Source organism: Lepidochelys kempii, chromosome 8, assembly GCF_965140265.1.
Source record: "Lepidochelys kempii isolate rLepKem1 chromosome 8, rLepKem1.hap2, whole genome shotgun sequence".
Taxonomy (NCBI): Eukaryota; Metazoa; Chordata; order Testudines; family Cheloniidae; genus Lepidochelys; species Lepidochelys kempii.
In genome coordinates, this window is record NC_133263.1 from 46,239,428 (window position 1) to 46,252,720 (window position 13,293).

The window sequence follows — 13,293 nt, forward strand, 5'->3', positions numbered from 1 at the left end:
GATTTGCAGATTTAATGCATGTTCAGCTCATCCATTGCCCAGGAATCGGGAGGAGGTTAATCAGGCATGAATTCTAGATCCCTAGCTGAAAGACTGTAGCAATGTTTCCACCATTACATAAAACTGACGAAAGAGGGCCTTTTCTGGGCTCCAAGGACTTTTCTCATCCACCCTTTGTGCCCAAAGAGATGACGGCTGCAGCCTGGGGTCTCAAGAATGGTGATTTATAGTGGAGAGGGGTTGAATTCAACATTCCAGCAGGATGCCAGAAAGACAAATTGTTAAGAATCTACAATTCCCAGACTTTCTGGACATGTATTGGACATGTAATTTACTAGAGCTAGCATGGGGCTATCCATAAGTCTTTGGACTGGGAATTCTCCTTTTTGGGGAAGAGGTGCAAAAGACTGTAAGAATGGCCATATTGGATCAGACCAATAGTCCATCTAGCCCAGTATCCTGTCTTCCAACAGTGGCCAATGCCAGGTGCTTCAGAGAGTATAAACAGAACAGGTAGACATAGAATCATAGAATATTAGGGTTGGAAGAGACCTCAGGAGGTCATCTAATCAAACCCCCTGCTCAAGGCAGGACCAACAACAACTAAATCATCCCAGCCAGGGCTTTGTCAAGTTCGGCCTTAAAAACCTCTAAGGATGGAGATTCCACCACCTCCCTAGGTAACCCATTCCAGTGCTTCGCCACTCTCCTAGTGAAATAGTGTTTCCTAATATCCAACTAGACCTCCCCAACTGCAACTTGAGACCATTGCTTTTTGTTCTGTCATCTGCCACCACTGAGAACAGCCAAGCTCCATCCTCTTTGGAACCCCCTTTCAGGTAGTTGAAGGCTGCTATCAAATCCCCCCCACTCTTCTCTTCTGCAGACTAAATAACCCCAGTTCCCTCAGCCTCTTCTCATAAGTCATGTGCCTCAGCCCATCACTTCCCTCCATCTGCTGGCAACGCTCCTACTAATACCTGTTGGCCTTCTTGGCAACAAGGGCACACTGCTGACTCATATCCAGCTTCTCATCCACTGTAATCCCCAGGTCCTTTTCTGCAGAACTTCTGCTTAGCCAGTTGGTCCCCAGCCTGTAGTGGTGCATAGGATTCTTCCTTCCTAAGGCCAGGACTCATCAAGTGACCCATCCCCTGTCACCCATTCCCAGCTTCTGGCAAACAGAGGCTAGAGACAATTAGATGGTTTTGCATCCCTGCCCATCCTGACTAATAGCCATTGATGGACCTATCCTCCATGAACTTATCTAGTTCTTTTTTTAACCCTGTTATAGTCTTGGCCTTCACAACATCCTCTGGCAAGGAGTTCCACAGGTTGACTGTGCGTTGGGTGAAGAAATACTTCCTTTGGTTTGCTTTAAACCTTCTGCCCATTACTTTCATTTGGTGACCCCTAGTTCTTGTGTTATGAGAAGGAGTAAATAATGCTTCCTTATTTACTTTCCTCACACCACTCATGATTTTATAGACCTCAATCATATCCCCCCTTTGTTGTCTCTTTTCCAAGCTGAAAAGTTCCAGTCTTATTAATTTCTCCTCGTATAGAAGCTGCTCCATAGCCCTGATAATTTTTGTTGCTGTTTTCTGAATCTTTTCCAATTCCAATATATCTTTTTTGAGATGGGACGACTAACATGGTGCAAATGGCCACATTTTTCTGAAGTGGGCCTCAATTCTGAAAGAAATCTCTGTTAAAGGAGAAGTTTCTTTTGCAAAACAAAAGGTTTAGGTGATAAAAGTAAAAAGCTGCAGGGACACCACACTGACTGTATTAGTCTTAGGGACTTGTATGGCTCCCATAACTGTAGTAGCTGAGCACCTCTTGATTTTTAAGGTCTTTATCCTCTCAACACTCTGTGAGGTAGGGAATTGTACAGATGGGGAAACAGGCACGGGGAGGCTAAGTGACTTGCCCAAGGTCAGACAGGGACTCTGCAAACTGATCCCAGATCTCCTATGTGTCCATCTAGTCAGTGCCCTAACCACTATACCATCCTTTTTTTTCTATTGTGTGTTGATCTGGGAAGGATGTGGGGTGGAGGCTGGATTTCCCTTCCCATATAAATATCTAGGGGAAGAGAACAGCACAACTGCGACATTGGAGGGGAAGTGTATGAAAAATAAAGAGCTTGCCGAGAATGGGATGTGGAACTCACAAGTCTACAGAGACAAATGGGAGAAAGAGGACTGGGGAAAAAGGATTGTCTTCCCTTGACTCACCTCCATCAATGGTCCCAAGAGAGTCGCCAACTCACAATTTTATCGTGAGTCATGATGCTTGGTGTTTTTCTTAAAGTTCCAGCTCCTGGAGTCATGAGTTTCCATGGGAATATCAGCTTTCATATAAAAGAAAAGGAAGTTTCTAGTCCTTGCGGCTGTTGAGAAAAGCTGGAAAACATGAAACAAGAGTAACCATAGGCACCGATTTCCCCTCTACCCATCCCCTCTTCCCCAGGCCCCGCCCTCCCTCCACCCCTTCCCCCAAGCCCCCACCCTGCCTCTTCCCGTCCCGCCCCCCACTTCACCCCTTCCCCAAGCCCCCCCTTCCCCGCCCCACCTCTTCCTGGCTCCCCCCCTCCCCCCCCGAGAGCCGACCTGCACGCAGCGAAACATCTGTTCATGGCGGATGGGAGGTGCTGGGAGGGACGGGGAGGAGAGATCAGCGGGGCCACCAGCAGGGGAGAGAAGCGCTGCAGAGTGGAGGGAGAGGTGGGAGCTTGGCTGCCGGTGGGTGCTAAGCATCCATTAATTTTTCATGGAGTCGGTGCCTATGAGAGTAACCCAAAGGCTTGGAACCAGAAGGCAAATATAACGAACCCCCCAAATATCATGATTTGTGGAGGCCTGGCTTATGGTTTTTGAAAGCTTGACATTGGCAATACTGCTTGTGACACTGTATGGACTATGGGAGACACTGTATGATATTATGAATACCAATTTTGTAAAACTGCAAGAAATCTGACTAGATATGCCATGTGAGGTATCTGTGAAAATGTTATTTGCCAAGTATGATAATCTTGTTTATATGTTTGTATCACCTTTGTATTGTGAATTATAGATATGTATAGTATATCTGTATTTCCAAACTTGTGCTGTGTTTCTGGGTGACACCAGCACTAGGCAGGCTTGATGGCCCATCAAGGGACATCAGCTGTACAATGAACCCATTGAAAGGGCCACTAACTACACCTTGTGACTCAGCAAGGCATGCAGGGACGTGCCTATGGGCAGAACTCTAAGGTTTTTCCCTGCCATGGGCTGGACAGCTTGTGTTTGGAACAAAGGAAGTACAAGCTGCATGGCAAAAGGAATATAAAAGGCAGCTACAGCGTCATCTCCATTTTGTCTTCATTCCTGCTTCTTATCTCTGGAGGAACTTTGCTACAAACTGAAGCTCTGAACAAAGGACTGGATGATCCACCCAAGCTGTGGATGTGTTCCAGAGGGACTTTCAAGACAGCAAACTCACCAATACTTCTAAGAACCTCATATATGGACTTTGAAGTCTGTGTATGAATGTGACTGCTTTACCATTTGACAACTCCCTTATTGTTCTTTCTTTTTTTGTTATAATAAACCTTCAGTTTTAGACACTAAAGGTTTGGCTGGCAGCATGGTATTTTGGCCAATAAACCAATATTGGCCTGGTAATGTGACTGGCCCTTTGGGATCAGAAGAACATTTTGTATACGTGAGCAGAGTTTTTAAATAACTTCTCACTGTACTGAACCTATGTGCTGACTGGGAGCCAGAGAACTGGAATGCAATAAGGGAGCTGTGTGATTTCTTTCTTGTTTTTTGGTTCTTGATAACCGATATGGGGTATCAGATGGGTTGGGGAGTTTAACTTCAGTGTTACTCACCAGTCTTGGGAGAATCTGCTCTCCTTTTTGCAGCCTGCCCTTACTTGGCATGTCCAGTGAGGGCTGCCTCACACATCTCGGGTCACACTGTTGGTGGCAAATGAACACTTCTCTTGTGTTGACCCCCCCCACCCCAGCCCCCCGACCAGTCCTTTGTTAGATCTGCAGCATTGGCTGCATCTCATTGCCCTTTTCTGGATGGAATCTGAGCTGTCCAAATGGTAGTGGTCGGAGGTATACAGGATGGAATTCACCCCTGTGCAAAGGGCCAGAGCAAGGTCCCATCAAACTGATGCCACATTTGGGATGGGAAGGAAATTAACCACAAGTTTATTCCTTTCAGCTTTGCTGAGCAGGCATATGCAACGTATTGAGTCATTACCGGAAGATTTCCCATGACTAGAACAAAATGAATTCTTCTTAGAACTCTTAGAACTTAGAAAATTCAGAGCTCCCCCATCTTTAAAAACCTCAGGCATTTGGAGAAATTGCCTACCAAAACAGCACAGGCCTCTGGAAGCGTGCACACTCACAGCTTGTTTTCAAAGCCTTCTCTGGGTGAAAGATGGAAACAAAGGAGAAGAGAAAAAAAGGGTGCTCTTGTGGAATCATCTGGCTCCATTCCATTTGTAGCCTCTGGTTTTGGTTACTCTTTTCAGGGTGAGTAAAATGGGGTTTAGAAGCCGTGTTAATGGAAGTGCTCAGTGAAAGAGAGATGTCTGTACATACAGAAATAGTTTGTTAATAGGTAAGGTGTCAATAGAAGGTGCTCAAGAATATCCTAGAAATCAAAGAACTGTAGGGCTAGAAGGACCGCAAGGGTCATCTAGTTCAGGAGTTCTCAACGTTTTTCTTTTTCAGGCCCCCCCAACATGCTATAAAAGCTCCATGGCTCACCTGTGTCACAATAACTGATTTTTTGCATATAAAAGACAGGGTCGGCGTTAGGGGGTAGCAAGCAGGGCAACTGCCTGGGGCCCCATGCCGCAGGGGGGCCCTCATGAAGCTACATTGCTCAGGCTTTGGCTTCAGCCCCGGTGGCGGGGCTCGGGGCTCAGGGCCCCAGACTTTAGCCCCATGCGGTGGGGCTTCAGCTTTCTGCCCTGAGCCCCAGCCAAGTCCAATGCTGGCCCTGCTTGGTGGACCCCCTGAAACCTGCTTGTGGCCCCCTAGGGGGCCTGGACCTCTGGCTGAGAACCTCTGATCTAGTCCATCCCCCTGCCAAGATGCAGGATTTGTTGTGTCTAAGACCCTAAACTAACCCTGACACCTGTTTGTTTAACATTCATAAATCCCTCCAAGGACTGGGAATTTACAAGGCTCAGATTCTCAGAGGTCCATTGGGAGATAGGCACCTAAATACCTTTGAGGATCTGGACCAAAGATACAAGATTCAGGTAATACTATGGGTCCACCAAACTCAGGTTATTCAGAAACAATCTCCCCTCTAAACACTTGCAGGAATTGCAATGCTTAAGTTGTATATTTATGTACATTGAGTAAAAGAAAACGCTTCTCACTGATGAAAGTGTGGGAGTATAGTCTAGTGGTTAGAGCAGAGGTCTGTGAGTCAGGACTCTTGGCATCTGTTCCTGACTCTCACACTCATCTTATATGTTACCTTGGACAAGTCACTTAATCTCTGTGTGCCTCGGTTTACCATTATTGATACAGTGCTCTGGGAAACTAGGGTGAAAGAAACTGATTGCAGGGAGTTAAAATGTCAGTGTAGTTATACAAAAATAAACCATTAAAAGCACTACACAAGTTTTCCTGAGGCTATATTTCAATGATGATTTTAAATTGTTTTGTCATATATAAAAGCACAGGGAAGTTAGTGTAACCTTTTGTAACCATTGTCAAGGAGTGTGGGGGAGTCCGGGCCCTGCACCCCTCTTCCTGGGATTCACTGAGACTCTCAGCCAGCCAGTAAAACAGAAGGTTTATTGGACAACAGGAACACAGTCCAAAACAGAGCTTGTGGGTACACCCAGGACCCCTCAGTCAAGTCCTTCTGGGGGAGCAGGGAGCTTAGACCCCAGCCCTGGGGTTCCCTGCATTCCTCCACCCAGCACCAAACTGAAACTAACCCCCCCCAGCAGGTTCCCTGCTGCAGCCTCCGTCCAAATTCCTGGGCAGAGGTGTCACCTCCCCCTCCCCCTCCTGGCTCAGGTTACAGGCTCTCAGGTCTCCCATCCCCAGGGCACATTCCCAGGTCAACACTCCCCCCTCCCTGCTGCATCACATCGTCACACCTTTCTGTTGACATGTTCCCAATTAATATTCAGTTGTTAAAGATAAGGGTGCAATCAAATAAAACCCAACTTAGTTCAAGCCTCTAGGTCGGTTACAGAAAATGTATTTAGGAGAAGACCACTAGGTAACACTTCTATACAACCAAACTTTATTACAAAGAAAAATTATTAGTAAAACAAACAGCATGCAATTGCTGTTTAAATACATGCTACTATTATACTCACACTCAAAAATGAAATGGTGTATCAATAGGTGATCAGTCCACTTATGAGAGTGAAGTAGAGCTTTATAATCATGGAACCTACCGGTACCCTTTGAATGTTTATTGGAGCTCTTTCACAATTTAGCAAAACTACTCCTTTTATGCCTCATTATAACACTAATTAACATTAAACTGCTCTTTACCATAATTATATTTCCACCACCTTCTTGGCTGTTTACATTACATCTTATTTAAATTAACATCTGCACGAATGTCCTTCCCAGACTATCAATACAAGCTAGCATTGTAATAAAACAGTCACAATTCTCAAAAACACCCACTACAAACTTCATTCAAACCAGTTATAACCAAAATATAATGGTAATATAACCTTGGGTCACAGCCTTGCTCACTTCTACTTTCCCATAACACTCTGTCTCCAACTTCTCTTTGGCTTTTCTCACGTTAGTAACTTCAATTTCCCATCCTCCTCTACACTTAGGCTAATTTAGCCCCCAAACTTAACTTCTACTAATTTCTTAACCTGAACCATCCTATAGGCTACACTAATGCCTCTGCCAAAAATATCTGTTAGGAAGAGATGCGGCAAGATCCAAATCAGCATATCCATTGATGGATTTACACCAGTTGAGGATCTGGCCTCTGTTATTCACACATTCTGACAGTAGCCAAATGTTCAACTGCAGTTTACTGAAAACAGAGGGAAAGGGTGCTTTATAATTACATTAGCATAAACAGACACTCAGCATACACTGATCAGAGAGAAGCTCATATACTTGACAAAATAACAGACGGAGAACTATTTTATGGCATTAATGCCTTTGCCTGCAAAAAAAATTTTTTTTAAAAATAATCTTTCGGTAGATTCACGTTAGGCTTGTTTTCTGCTTCTATAAAAACAACCCAACTAATCAGAATCTCAAAAGCGTATTTTCAAAAAGCAGATTTATAACAATGACTGCAGTTAGAGGCAGATCGATTGTGGGAGGTTGTTGTAAGTATGCCCAAGGCATCCTGCTTTCCAGTATGATTGCAACTTGCTCTGAAAACGGCAGTACTTTAAACACATCCCTCTAAGTCAGGAAGCCCCAAATTGGACCTCTCTTTTGGCAGGTATCATTTTGCAAAGTTTATGGATTTGTCATATGTGTGTGCATTTTTCTTCCAAAGAGGAAATGCTTCAATCTCCTTTTTTCTAAAGACAAATAAAATGATTGCTGGAAATGGCAGCACAACGCTGCGGGATAACTTTTTGGAGAACAGCCCTGTGTAGGTAAGTGAGGAAGAAGATAACAGGCTTCTTAAATGTGATCTACACAGTTAAAATACAAACAAAAACTACTGGAACCCTCCTCCTACAATAGCCACCCATGCAGATGGACTGCTGTGCCAACATGGATCCCCATTGAAATTCATGGAGTTTCATTTAAACACAGCACATCACCCGCACAGATCACAATGCAGGATCGAGGGCTAGAGAAAAGTGGGAGTCTTACAAAGGGGTTAGATTTATTAGGAACTGGGGAAACTTTTGCGAAAGAGGGAGCCTATATTGGAAGGGTGGGGTCCACCGAAACCAAAATGCAACCAGATTGCTGGCACTTAAAATGCTTATAAACCAATGCTAGAAGTTTAAATAATAAGATGGGTAAACTAGAGTAGCTCATATTAAATGAGGATATTGATATAATAGGCTCACAGAAACTTGGTGGAATGAGGATAATCAATGGGACACAGTAATACCAGGGTACAAAATATATCGGAAGGACAGAACAGGTCGTGCTGGTGGGGGAGTGGCACTGTATGTGAAAGAAAGCGTAGAATCAAATGAAGTAAAAATTTTAAATGAACCAAACTGTACTATAGAATCTCTATGGATAGTAATTCCATGCTCGAATAATAAGATATAGCAGTAGGGATCTATTACCGATCATCTGACCAGGATAGTGATAGCGACTGTGAAATGCTCAGGGAGATTAGAGAGGCTATTAAAATAAAAAAAATCAATAATAATGGGGGATTTCAACTATCTCCATATTAACTGGGTACATGTCACCTCAGGATGGGATGCAGAGATAAAGTTTCTTGACACCTTAAATGACTGCTTCTTGGAGCAGCTAGTCCTGGAACCCACAAGAGGAGAGGCAATTCTTGATTTATATTATAAAATAATAACATTTTTTTAAGTACATCAGAAGCAGGAAGCCTGCTAAACAACCAGTGGGGCCACTGGACGATCGCGATACAAAAGGAGCATTCAAGGATGATAAGGCCATTGTGGAAAAACTAAATTAATTCTTTGCATTGGTCTTCGTGGTTGAGGATGTGAGGGAGATTTCCAAACCTGAGACATTCTTTTTAGGTGACAAATCTGAGGAACTGTCCCCGATTGAGGTGTCATTAGAGGAGGTTTTTGAACAAATTGATAAACTAAACAGTAATAAGTCACCAGAACCAGATGGTGTTCACCCAAGAGTTCTGAAAGAACTCAAATGTGAAATTGCAGGACTACTAACTGTAGTCTGTAACCTATCATTTAAATCAGCTTCTGTACCAAATGACTGGAGGATAGCTAATGTGAAGCTAATTTTTAAAAAGGGCGTGACGCTGGCAATTACAGACCAGAAAGCCTGACTTCGGTACTGTTTGAAACTATAATAAAGAACAAAATTGTCTGACACATAGATGAACATAATTTATTGGGGAAGAGTCAACATGGTTTTTGTAAAGGGAAATCGTGCCACACCAATCTAATATAATTCTTTGAGGGGGTCAACAAGCATGTGGACAAGGGGGATCCAGTGGATATAGTGTATTTAGATTTTCAGAAAGCCTTTAACAAGGTCACTCACCAAAGGTTATTAAGCAAAGTAAGCGGTCATGAGATAAGAGGGAAGGTCCTCTCATGGATTAGTAACTGTTAAAAGATAGGAAACAAAGGTTAGGAATAAATGGTGAGTTTTCAGAATGGAGAGAGGTAAATAGTGGTGTCCCCCAGCAGTCTGTACTGGGCCAAGTCCTATTCAACATATTAATAAATGATCTGGAAAAAGGGGTAAATAGTGAGGTAGCAAAATTTGCAGATGATACAAAACTATCCAGGATAGTTAAGTCCCAGGCAGATTGCGAAGAGCTACAAAAGCATCTCTCAAAACTGAGGACTGGGCAACAAAATGGCATATGAAATTCAGTGTTAATAAATGCAAAGTAATGCTCATTGGAAAATATAATCTCAACTATACATATAAAATGATGGGGTCTAAATTAGCTGTTATCATTCAAGAGAGAGATGTTGGAATCATTGTGGATAGTTCTCTGAAAACATCCACTCTATTTACAGCAGCTGTCAAAAAAGCAAACAGAATGTTGGGAATCATTAAGAAAGGTATAGATAAAAAGACAGAAAATATCATATTGTCTCTATATAAATCCATGGTACGCCCACATCTTGAATACTGCGTGCAGATGTGATGCCCCATCTCAAAAAAAAAAAAAAATATTGGAATGGGAAAAGATTCAGAAAAGGGCAACAAAAATGATTAGGTATGGAACGGCTCCTGTATGAGGAGAGATTAATAAGACTGAGACTTTTCAGCTTTGAAAAAGACAACTAAGGGGGGATATGATAGAGGTCTATAAAATCATGACTGGTGTGGAGAAAGTAAATAAGGAAGTGTTATTTACTCCTTCTCATAACACAAGAACTACCGGTCACCAAATGAAATGAATAGGCAGCAGGTTTAAAACTAACAGAAGGAAGTATTTTTTCACACAACGCGCAGTCAACCTGTGGAACTCCTTGCCAGAAGATGTTGTGAAGGTCAAGACTATAACAGGGTTCAAAAAAGAACGAGATAAATTCATGGAGGATAGGTCCATCAATGGCTATTAGCCAGGATGGGCAGGGATGGTGTCCCTAGCCTCTGTTTGCCAGAAGCTGGGAATGGGCGACTTGATGATTACCTGTTCTGTTCATTCCCTCTGGGGCACCTGGCACTGGCCACTGTTGGAAGACAGGATACTGGGCTAGATGGATCTTTGGTCTGACCCAGTATGGCCGTTCTTATGTAATCTATCCAGTTTTTATCAGAAATAAGATTGAGAAGTGAATTGATCAGGGTGTATACGTGCCGTTACACAGAGAAAATGCAGGCACCAAAGGGCTTTTTAATCTAGCAGAGAAAGGCAGAACCAGAACCAAAGCCTGGAAGTTAAAGCCAGACAAATTCAAATTGGAAATAAGGAACAATATTTAGCAGTGATGGTGATTGGAACAAACTACTAAGGAAAGTGATGATTCTCCATCTCTTGAAGTCTTCAGATTGAGACACAGACACTGACTTTTTGGATTCAGGGAGTGCTCGACCCCCACTTTGTCCCGGGCCCCACCCCCTCTCCACTCCTTCCTCAAGCCCCCTGCCTCTTCCCGTCCTCGCTCCGCCCCGCCTCTTCCCAACTCTGCTCCCCTCCCAGTGCCTCCTGCACACCACGGAACAGCTGATCGTGGTGGGCAGGAGGCGCTCATTGGCGGGGCTGCCAGTGGGCGGGAGGTGCTGGGGGGAGGGAAAGGTGCTGAACCATGGGGCTGCATTTTTTTCCCATGGGTGCTCCAGCCCCAGAGTACCCATGGAGTCGGTGCCTATCGATCAAGACTGGAGCCTTTCTGGAAGATGTACTTGAGTCAGATACAAGTTAGTGGGCTCAGTACAGGGGTTACTGGATGAAATTATCTGGCATGTTATACAGGTCACTGTAGAACAGGGGTGGGCAAACTACGGCCCATGGGTCGGATCTGGGCCGCGAGCCATTTTAAGCCAAGCCTGCGAGCTGCACCACGTGGCTCGGCCCAGCTCTGGCTGGGGCCTGGACCAGCGGGTCGGCCTCGCTGCGGCGCTCCGGCCGGGGGCTGCACCATGCACTCGGCCCTACTCTGGCCAGGGCACTGGGTCAGGGGCTGCACCAGCGGCTTTGCTCAGCTCCAGCCGGGGCGTTGGGTTGGGGGCTGCACCACGTGGCTCCCGGAAGCCGCGGCATGGCCCCACTCCAGCTCCTACGCACTCCAATGGGAGCTGCAGGGGCGGTGCCTGTGGATGGGGCAGCGTGCAGAGCCACCTGGCTATGCCTCCACGTAGGAGCCGGAGAAGGGACATGCCACTACTTCCGGGAGCTGCTTGAGGTAAGCGCCACTTGGAGCCTGCACCCCCTGAGCCTCTCCCCATGCCCCAACCCCCTGCCCCAGCCCTGATCCCCTTCCCGCTCTACAAATCCCTCGATCCCAGCACCCTCCTACACCCCAAACCTCTCATCCCCAGCCGCTCCCCAGAGCCCACACCCCCAGCCAGAACCTGCACCCCTTCCCCAGCCCTGATCCCCCTCCTGCCCTCAGAATCCCTCTATCCCAGCCCAGAGCACCCTCCTACACCCCAAACTCCTCATCCCCAGCCCAAAGCCCGCTCCCCCTCCCACACCCCAACCTCAATTTTGTGAGCATTCATGGCCCACCATACAATTTCTATTCCCCGATGTGGCCCTCGGGCCAAAAAGTTTGCCCACCCCTGCACTCGAATGATCTAATGATCGTTTCTGGCCTTAAAATCTTTTGAGTCTATTAATGTGGACTGGACTGATAAAAGCCTGAAAATCCAGATCTTCAAAGGTATTTAGGCACCTAATTCCCCTTGATTTCAATGAGAGTCAAGCACCTAAATACCTTTGAGGATCTGGGCCTAGAGAAAGTAGCATAACGGGGCATTTCAACACCCACTTAATGTAAACAACTGCTTCTTTTTCTTCATGCTGTGAAGTGCAAACTTAGGCTTGGTCTACACTACATACTTACTTTGATATAACTAAGTCACTCAGGGCTGTGAAAAATCCACAGCCTTGAGCAACATAGTTATACCAATCTTAACCCCCTAGGTAGACAGAGCTACGTCAGTGGAAGAGCTTCTCCCGCCGACATAGCTACTGCCTTTCCTGGAGGTGGAGTTATTAAGCCAATGGAAGAGCTCTCTCCTGTCAATTTAGAGCATCTTCACCAGACATGCTACCTGCCCTCACTGTGGTCTGTTTTCTCTTGCTTTGCTTGGTGATGCTACATCAATTAGGGTCACAAGGAAATTGGTAGTGTTTAATTCTGCTGTTGGACACACTTGCACACCCCCACCTTCTATTAATTTCCATGAAAGTTGTATATGTATCCACGGCCAGAATCTGCCTCTTAGCACCCCTTATTTTTTTTAAACCATATGGTACACGTGGTTGTGTAACCATTTTTAGCCTCATTTAAAACCACTGAAAGTAATAAGAAGAATCCCACTGCTCCTCTGGGTATTAGATTTAGCCTTTTAATGTTTTCGTCTCAAAGGCACAAAATATAAACATTAAAAACATGAATTCTCTGCTTGGAATGAAAACTCAGCCAGTTAGTCCTCCTCAGTGTAAGCAGGCAAGAGAAACAAATTTCTTCCTCTATGTCAAAGTTCATCCCCCAATTAATTTGGAGAGGGAAAACGGCAGATTCCGTTTGTAGCTGCAACAACAAAAGTCTTGACAGGTAGAAAACATAGCGTGGCTTCAAATTCAGCTTGTTCAAATCCAATTAATTTTCCTGTTAATAACACTGTCAGGCATCATAAATGGGATGTCTGGCTGTAAGGAAAATAAAAACATTGAAACATTGGCCCCACAGTATGCCAACATTTTTATGGCTGACTTAGCTCCTCAGCTCTCTTCCCCTAGCGCCCCTCCTCTACTTATGCTACATTGATGACATCTTCATCATATTGACCCACGTGAAGGAGGCCATGGAAGAATTCCACCTGGATTTTAACAATTTCCACCCCACCATCAACCTCAGCCTGGACCAGGCCACACAAGAGATCCACTTCCTGGACACTACAATGCAAATAAGTGATGGTCACAAAAACAC